Source organism: Meriones unguiculatus, chromosome 6 (genome assembly GCF_030254825.1).
Source record: "Meriones unguiculatus strain TT.TT164.6M chromosome 6, Bangor_MerUng_6.1, whole genome shotgun sequence".
Lineage (NCBI taxonomy): Eukaryota > Metazoa > Chordata > Mammalia > Rodentia > Muridae > Meriones > Meriones unguiculatus.
Genome location: NC_083354.1, coordinates 109,160,575 through 109,170,382, shown reverse-complemented (window position 1 = coordinate 109,170,382; position 9,808 = coordinate 109,160,575). Strand labels below are relative to the sequence as shown.

The window sequence follows — 9,808 nt, the reverse complement described above, 5'->3', positions numbered from 1 at the left end:
AGGCATTGGATCCCCTGGGACTCTGGTCATAGACAGTTGTGAGCTGCATGGTGTGCTGAGAGTTGAAGAGTTGAATAATCTTGGTTCTCTGAAACAGCAGCCAGTGCTCTCAACCACTGAGTAGCCTCTACAGCTGCAATCTTAACATATTTAAATGCAAAAACATTTGTGTTTTATTGAATTGGGTAATACAAATAGCAGAATACATCCATAATACCCCAAGAATAGAATCTTTATGGCCAACACACACACACACACACACACACACACACACACACACTTTGTTGTTGGAGACTTTTTCAAGGTATATTATTTCCACTTCTTAATTTAGTCATAACCATGGCCTATGTGAAATGAGAAACACTGACCCATTCTCTCTAAGGTGTGTGAATCATCAGGCACTGTCATAGAGACACCTGTACATATTTTATTTTATTTTATAGCCAGAAATCATAAGCTGAAACAGAAGAATATTATCACAAAAATAGAATATCTTTAAGATGCTGAAGAAAGTTCATCTAAAGAAAATATAATAAAGTTTTGCATTTATTTAGAATTTTGAAAACCTGGACTTTGATGTTTTACAAAACTCCTGTGTTTGAGGGTTGGGGATATGACCCAATGGTAGGACCCTTGTACAGCATGTGTTAGCCTCTGAACTGAAGTCTCAGTACTTAAAGCAAACAAACAAATGCCCCCCCTCCCCGCGTCTCTGTACTGTTTTAAGGGATTGCTAGGAGGTTGAAGTCTTAGGTATACTTTCCCTTCATTTGCCACTGGGGATTTTGCTGTGGCAGGCTCTTTGCCCTCTTGGCTTAATTCATTCTTTGCCAGCTACATTTTGCCTCAGTTGACTAGCAGGTGAAACTGATGAAAAGCCCTTGTTTGAGTCAACACTGCTTGCATAAGTGGGGCTGATTTCCTAAGATTCTGTACAGTGAAATCTCCTAAGGGCTCTCACAGCTAAATTTGTTCAGAAGCTTCATCAATGTTGATTATACCCTAGAAGCTACAGCATAAGAATCTTGATTTAGTTGCCTTGAAAGTCGATATAGTTCTTCCTGAGGTATTTTGTATAAACTGGCACGAACCAAGACAGAATTGACAACTGCTGAACATATCACTCTTCTGTATGATTAATTTGCAAGGGTCATCTCAAGGTGTGGAGTGATAAATCCCAGGGTTCACTTCTCTAGAACACATGCTGGGACATACCAGGCAAGGAGTGGGCACACTGAGCTCACAGACAGAAGCCCCATAAAATACAGCTGTGTAGTCAGGAGAACAGCAGGAGAGGCAGGAGAAGTTCACAGTTATCACCAAGTAGTACTTGTGTGCTGATTTCAATAAGGTGAGCTATCCTAAAATCAACAGGAAGTAAGAAAGCTGGCATAGGGACATGTTGATATAGAAATAACTGGAAATATAGAGTCAGAATTAATAAGTGGGTGAATGGTGATGGCTCTAATTGTATAGCCATGCCTAGAAGCTTTGGATCCAAAAGACACATGACCTGATTCCAACTACCTAAAGCCAACAGAAGTTACTGCCTGCCTTAAGTGGTTGTCCAAAGGTGAGCCAGGGTCAGTACTGACTGAACGGGTGTGTCAGCACTATATGCCTTCCTTTCTCTTACCTTTCCTCTTGTCTAGGTGACTGATGGTGACTGAGATGGCAGCAACTGCTCTGGTCTCCATCTGTGAGAGGCAAGGGTAATCTCTTAAAGATCTTCAGAGAAGAATATTTAAAAAGTTGCTACAAGTGTCTTTTTGAGTTCTGTCCTCCCATATCAGGTCACATGTACAAAAGCTATTGCTGGCAAAGAGACTCATTCCATCTCTGAGCTCATCTCTAGATGTGGTGTTTGCTTAATGTAAGGTCCTATCTGGCTGGTGGGAATTCTACCTCCTAACAACACACTGAGGTGCTTAAAAGATAAGTTTTATTTTCCACCACAGGAATTCCATTTCAGGATACTTGAGTATCTTTCTGTTGTGAGAGGGAAAGCAAAACATGCCTTTAGAAATAAATATTTCCCTCTCATGATGCGCTTCATTATTTTCATTGTGAAAATGATCTTGATCCCTTTAGAAAAACCATAAATAGTCACAAAGGCATCAAGAAGAAAATATAAGCTCTGTGTAAGTTTTTCACCAGTGTCACTGTTCTGAGAAGGTCTTGCTGATTTGTCTATGTCAGACTCTCTTGGTTGCTAATCACAGAAAACCATATTAATCTGACTTAAATGAAATTAGCAATTCATGTAATGCAAGCTGGCAATATGCCACAACACAACTAGCCTGAGAAAGACAGGAATTTTCCCTTACCCTTATTTGTGGTTCCACCATGACTTTCTTCATGTTCCTTTTTTTTTTACTTTATTAATTTTATTTTACTAAAATTTTTAAGGTTCTCATGAGATTATTGTAACAATCACAGGACAATGTGGTATTGTCCATCTCCTCTGACCTGTACATCCGAAAGGTCAAGTTGTCACTTTAACCAGAATGCAACAGGAAGAGCTGTACCACAGACATCAGCAGGCGCTGCAGTCCAATATTCATGGAGAAAATGTCAATGGTGATATTAAACCTGAAATAATGTCCTTAGAGTCACTGGACTGCCGATGACACAAAGAGTAAAAACCTGTCATTTCCCTACTTAGAAGTTGTCTTTACTAGATTCCGTGGTCAAGCATGACCACCATACAGGTTCCAACTCCATCTTCTCTCTTCATTAAAACAACCCCAGGTTCTTTTCAGGGTCAACCTGTTCTCCTGAGTTCATGCTGCATCCAGCCACATGGGGCGAGGAATCACTCACATAGACTAATATGGCTGCCAAGAACCCAGTCTTAAATGTGAGTTGGGTCATTTATCAGATAAAGAGAAGTAATGTCCACTGGACATGTGTCCCCAAAGTATGCTACTACAGACGTGCCTGCCTGCTGTTATTACAGCTACATGGCTGGTTCCGCAGAGGCTTGAGCCTTTCTACAAAAATGTATGTCATGGAGACTGTTCTAAACATGAAACTGATTTTTAGAAGAAAAATAAATCAAGCTATTACACCATAAATTTCTTTCCCACATTATTACAATTGCTTGTGAAACACCACTTCCAGGGCCTGTGTAATAATCCTGGTAGTGGATGCATTATGTCTTATTTGTAAAACAACTACAGAATGCATGCTAAGATCATTCTCAATACATTATCACTCAAGTAGTGTTTAAATAGAAAGCTTTGTAAAAGTGATTTGTGTGCTCCACTCCCATTGAGTACAATAATGCTGGGTGGAGCACAGATTTCCCTGTACACTTGTCAGCTTGCTTTCTAGAAAGACTTACCAAGTCCCATTTTTTTACATTAACGGTTAATGGTTCTCACTCTGGGAAGCACATCCCAGAGAAGATGGTATCTGCTCATCCAGAGATATCCCTTTCAAAGAACTGTCATCGACTCAAAACACCTTCACTTTTATAGATGCTGAAGAATCTATTCGAAATTTTTTATCCAAGTAGAATTATCAATTGCTGCCTGCTTCCTGTACCCATCTGACAGCTAGGAATTCAGTGTTCTAGTCTCTCTTATTTGAAAGCTTGAGCCCAATCAGGTAGTGGCCTGGTGTTGTCTTTCTGGACTTAGAACATGGTGCTTTATGAGAAATGTTTTGATAAATGCCCCAGGCAGTGATGATCAGAAGCCAAGACCTTGATGAAGCTGGGATAGTCTGAGGAGCAATTTCCCAAGTGAGCTATCAATCAAGAAGCCAAGGCTGGAGCTTTATCTCTCAGCTGGGGTGGGGGTGTTTCAGGTTAAAGATGAGATATGTCCAGAAAAGATCTGGGATTGTAGCACTCCCTCCGTGTGTCCTGCATGAACCCCAAGAATATCTATAAAGTGGGCTCAAATTTTCACATTCATAAGAGGAATGTTTAAAGGCTGAAGGAACCATAAAAGCAGAGATGGTGCTAAGCAGTCATTTTGATATTTCAATTTGGCTTCCAAGATTATAGCTGGATTCATTTGATAACAGAGAAACTAAAGACAAAATGGAAGAAGTACAAATGTTTAGCATTCAGGAAAGGACACCAGATTAATACCAACACTTTCCGTCTGGACCTTCATGCTGCAAATCATGGTTGCATGATTAAAAAAAACAGTTGGCATTGTTTTATGAATTCTTCTTTTGGAGACTATCATGTCTTTGTGTGAAGACATACTGCTTTGCAGTTATTGAAAGTGTCATATCAAGCTCTCTGGTTATGGTTGGGTCACTGCATCTCTCACACCTTCTGTGATCAGCATGGCAGTGATGAGTTCAGTCATTCACCAACTATCTGCTCTGCCTGCAAGCACCCTTTCTGGAAAGCTAGATATTGTCTGTATAGGACAGTCCATCAGAGGAATATAAGCTATGATGCTGGCGGGACTTTAACCAGAGATTATATTGGATATTAGCTTCTGAGCACTGGCCTTCTGGACATGTCAGATACACCGGGAACATCTATCTTGAGAATACAATTTCAGCAAAGTTGAAAGCCATCTGAAACAGACGCAAAAGTTATATAGACAACAAATACATAACAAGTATGTAGAATTGGTCTGTATGAAAGGGACGGTCACCTCTACAAAGAACATTCTAGAAAAATACAAAAAAAAAAAAGTTTAGTGATATCCTGAGAAACAAATGGAGCTCAATCGCCAGCATCTAAAGTTCCAAGGCATTTAAAACAACCTCAGACTATAAAATATCACTATTGTTAGCCAAGAAGATGCCCTGGACAAGCTGCAATCACACAATCTGGTGTCTCTCGCTTTCTGTTATGGAACAGCTCAAAGTTTCTTTTGGAAAATACAGGGGTTGGAAATCAAGGTGGTGGAGATGAAAAGGTTTAGTTCACACCATTATGTGGGTTTCCCTACAGCACCTGAACCCATTAACAACTTCTTTAGTTTTGCCGCTCAAAGCCATGACCCAGAGCAGCAAGTCTGCAGCAGAGCCTTGAAGTAAAAGAAATTGATCTCATGTCACACTTCAAGTCTGTCTCTGTTCTCATACAGTTTTATGTCATCCAGTTTACTGCAGATGACATGATTGACATCCCTGAGTGCTCTTTACATGTTCACCTTAGAAGAAGTTGGCTTGCAGCAGAGCGTGTAGATTACTGTTTGGTTTCTTCCTTTTTGGCTTAGGGCATGAGCACTTCATGTATCTCAGTTTCTACATTCATCACTGTTCACACAACCACAACATTTCTTCACAGATGCTTGTTTCAGACCAAGCTGTGCTTATGCTAATGTAAACACCAGTGATACTTTACATGGCACTTTGGATTCTAGTGTGGAATGTGTATACATTGATTTTCCCTATTTGCTAGCATCTTTATGTCAAGATTATGGTTTGGGAAAATGGTGGTTTCCTATTTGCTTGTTTTGTTCACTCATGTATTTTCATTCGTATTGGCTTGTTTTGGAGATATGCATGTGCAAATGAATGAAAGTGCAATTTGACGAATATTTGATGCATAGTGTTCCATTCCTATTTTAAAAATAATTTACATTGATAAAAGTTATTGTTAATTTTATTGGTATTTGTTTTAAAAATAAAATTGCTTTTTTTTACGTTAAAATAAAGAAGTCAAGGTTGGAAACCAAAAGAGAGGAGACACAATGGAGGTGGAAGGGAGAGTGCAGGCAGATCTCCAAGGTCTGCAGTGACCAAAAGCACAAAGGAGGAGAACACATTTGCTTGTGGGATAAGAGTGATGTGAATCCCAGATATTTCTGAAATCTTTCTTTCTCAACTCTAGCCACTGATGCTACAGGAAACAGTTTAAAAGTTCAAAGATATAAGATTCACAAGCATCTGAAGGAAACCAGAAATGTGAGAGGTTGTAGGTCTTAGTTTTAAATATTGTTCCTATTTTTTAAAAGCTGTGTTTGTGTTTCTGTGACTTACTTCCCTTATCATAATGTATTCCATTTTGGTTGCCAAAATGGTAGGATATTATTCTTTTTAAATGGTGAATTGTAAGAAGGAGCTAAAGTGAAGCCATTTTTAATAAAACTTCCATTTTGAATAGGTATAAAACAAAGTTCAAGTTCCCAAGACCTTCCTGGATGAGCAACATCCTGGTCAGCAAGTTGAGACATGAATGCTGGGCAAGTTGCCCCCCCCCCCAGTTGAGCAAACCAACCAATGAGAACAGGGTAAGTGCACTGCAATGAAAATGTTCCTAGGAAAGTTGCCCATCTCTCAGTCCTGATTGATGGAAAATGCAACTGTATCTTGTCATGGATAAATGTGGCTTTGTGATTGTTTTCTTTTTTCTTTCCTTGCTTTTGTGCTTAAAAGCTCTATAGATTTCTGGCTCCCAGTTGCAGTTCATCTCTCATGTCTGTTCTGTTTCCCTGATCAGTAGTGGTCTGGTTACAAAAAACAAGCAAACAAACAAACAAACAAACAAAAAACCTTTTCATTTCTTCCTTGACTTGGTGTTTGACTTATTTTGGAACTTAGTAGACATCATAACATTTGGTGTGTTGGCCAACAAGTCAGTTCAACCTAAGTCCCTGGTTTATAATCATCTGCAGTCAATATTCCATTGTGTATAATGCATCACACATTCTTTTTTTTTTTTTTTTTGCATCACACATTCTTGATCCATTTATCCATCAACAGATATTTGGGTTGGGTTGTAGTCTGAATTTGAACTATCACTCAGAGGCTCCTATGTTTGAACACTTGGTCCCAGCTTGTAGCCTTGTATGGAAAGTTGCGGAACCTTTACAAGCTTGAGCCTTACTGAAGGAGGTAGAACAACAGGAGAGGGCTTGAGGTATCATTGCATTTCCCCATTTCCTGCTCAATTATTTGCATCCTGGCTATGGCCACAATGTGATGGTTTTGCCCTCACATGCCTGCAGCTACAACCTCTCTATCATATCAAACTCTGCTCATCTTAAACTGTGAGTCATAATAAACCCTTCCTTTTTTAGGTTGCTCTTGTCAGGTCATTTGTCATATGGTGAGAAAAGTAACAAATAGGAATTATCTTCCACTTAGCAATTCTGAAGGGTGATGGGATGAACGTAGCAGCACAGAATTCTCAAGACACATGTTTCAATAATTTTGGAGTAGAATCACATGGAAATTGTGTTTTTAATGTTTCTAAAAAAAAATCATATACTATTTCCATGGCTGATATACCATTTTTCATTGTCATTAATAAATGGGATTGCTGACTTAAAAAAGTAGCCATCCTAACAGGTGTGAACTGACTGAATCACATCATCTATGTAAAGAACCTCAAACAACTCAACTCATAAATGCAGAAAGTAGAACTGTTATTGCCCAGGGATGGTGGGTATGTCAAAAGGAGGAAATGGTGTCCAATGGTCATAAAACCATCTTAAACAAATGAATGAAGTTCTAAAGATGTGCTCTACCGTGTGGTACATGTAGCTGAGAATATGGTGTTAAAATTTTGCTAAAAATGTTTTGCATTCATTTTCACCACAAAAAAAAAAAAAGAAAAGGAAGAGGAGGAGATGGCAAAGAGACACAAGTATCCTGTGGGTAGTAATGAAACTATTATTTTGACTAGGGTGGTTATTAGTGCATATGTTCAGATTCATCCAGTTGTATTCATTAAATATATCTAGGTTTTAAATATTAGTCAACTTTAATACAAACATATAAGATGGTAGTATTGAAAATAAAGGAGATAATGAAAACCTAAGCAATTAAAAAATGAAATTATAGTCATGGTCTAACAGTGGCCTCCTGTTTGTGGCTCAGACTTAGAGTAGCACAAGCACTGAAATGTACTAACTCTTCTCAGTGCTAAATCTGAGTCTCATGATTGCAGATACAGTACATCTGGGAATATTTAAAAGCTGAAGATAGTTAGGCATGCATGCACTTGACTAGAAGATCCCAATGGGACATCACCTTGCCTATGCCTAGCAAGATCATCATACAAGAAGAGATTCTGTGTTACAACAGAAAAAAAAAGTGGGAAGTTCTGACATTCCTGTACAAAGACTGCCCCCATGTAAAGGAATAAACATGGGCTGATGCACTCAGGTGGTTGTTATCACTGATGAGCAGGGGGAAGCCTGGAATGTGGATAGTTTTATAATGCATCACTTCAGCTTGCAGATGAGTTGCCAATAAGACATTGATTTGTGATGTTCATGTCTAAAAATAGAGCTACCACCTAGTCAGGGCTAATCTTTAGAGTCTGTTTCTTTTATACTCTGGTGTCAACTGAGTGTCTGGGATCATATAAATCTGCTTAGAAAAAAAAAAAAACCCTACATCTAGGAAGAAAATCAGTTTTCTGTTATAAATCACTGGACACGTTGCTCTGATTGGCTTCCTTTCCTCTGGAAACCAGAGAGAGCCCTTCTGTCATCCTAGCAGCACACAGGAAGCTTTGGAATTCACAGCCCACACGGGGCCTTTATTCTGTTGCAGTTCCCCAGATCAGTCACCAGTAAATGATTAAATGATGGTCGCTCTCTGCTGGACACTCCCAATTGAGATTTGTCCCTGGTGGTAGGAAAAGGAATCACACAGAAGGCAAAGTGCTGAAGCACATAGGTTCAAAAGAAACAGACTTTGTAGCTATGATCTTATTGCTTTGCTTTTTTTTTTTTTTTTCAGAACAGTCAAGATACAGGATCTTCAAGTATTATAACAACTAGAGGTTTCCAATCAGCATGTTGTGTGAGAGGCGGTGTTCACCGCGTGCCACTTTTTCTGTGTGTTTGGATAGCGGAGGACAGAATTTGGTCTGCCTGCTGAATGAAATCAAGCCCTAGCATGCTCACAGTTCAGAATATAGTGAGAATTAAGAATTCTCCTGCAAAAAGCTAGGCTCCTTAATGTTTATGGAAATGTCAAATTCAGGGCTATATTCCCAGGGGTCTCATTGGACCTGTATCACCAAAATAGCATTAGTGGGGGTTCTCTACAGGAACAAGACTGATCGGGTGAATATATATTGAAAGGCATTTGTTAGATTGTGTCACATGACTGAATCTGGGCAATCCCACAATACCTGCCTCTCACTGGAGAGAGTGAGAACACAGTAGCTTCTCATGCCCTGAGGGTTGGTGGGGCTTCAGGAGTCCCCACCTAGTCCTAAAGACCTGTAAGCTCTTGGAAGTCCACAGGTTTGCAGTCTTCATTGGGATCCCAGACAAGCTAGGTTCTGATACCAGTAAAGCTGTGCAGCAGGAGCAGGATAGATGTACTTTTCAGGGAGAGCCAAGGCGAGAAGGCAGAGAGCAGAGCTCTTGTCTTGGATCTTCTGTCAGCAAGTGTGGTTTTGCTCATATTTAGGGTAGGTCTTCCCACTTCAAATACTCTGATCAAAAGAAAAGAAAAACCCACAGATATGAACCTATGTGTTGTGAGTTGTCAGCTGACAGGATTTTAGGAAGTCATTGAGTTCTCAGGGCTCTGAGCTGATCAATGAGTTTACCCCTTGGTGAGCCCTAAAAAGTTGAAGATGGAAGCCAGGTGGAGAAATCAGCTTTGTAGCCCACTCTTGGCCTCTATCTCCTAAGGTGCCTGCCTAAAGTTCTCTCCTTGGTTTCTGGCTGCCCTGTCAGGACCTTCTCTGATATACCATGCTTCCCCACTGTGGAGGAATGACACATAATAAATGTTCCCTCCTTTACTCTTTCACATGTATGTTTCATCTAAGCATGAAGAGGGTAATTCATTTAAGGCCCTTCTATACAAAAAGATGGCCCATAAATATTAGAATAAATGGCTCACAAATGTGTTAGGC

General features: G+C 39.6%; 1 pseudogene; it reads left to right on the top strand.

The window, feature by feature from the left end:
* Window positions 1–4,200: 4,200 nt before the first annotated feature.
* On the top strand, window positions 4,201–5,097 carry LOC110540344 (E3 ubiquitin-protein ligase CCNB1IP1-like; annotated as a pseudogene).
* The last annotated feature ends 4,711 nt before the right edge of the window (window positions 5,098–9,808 follow it).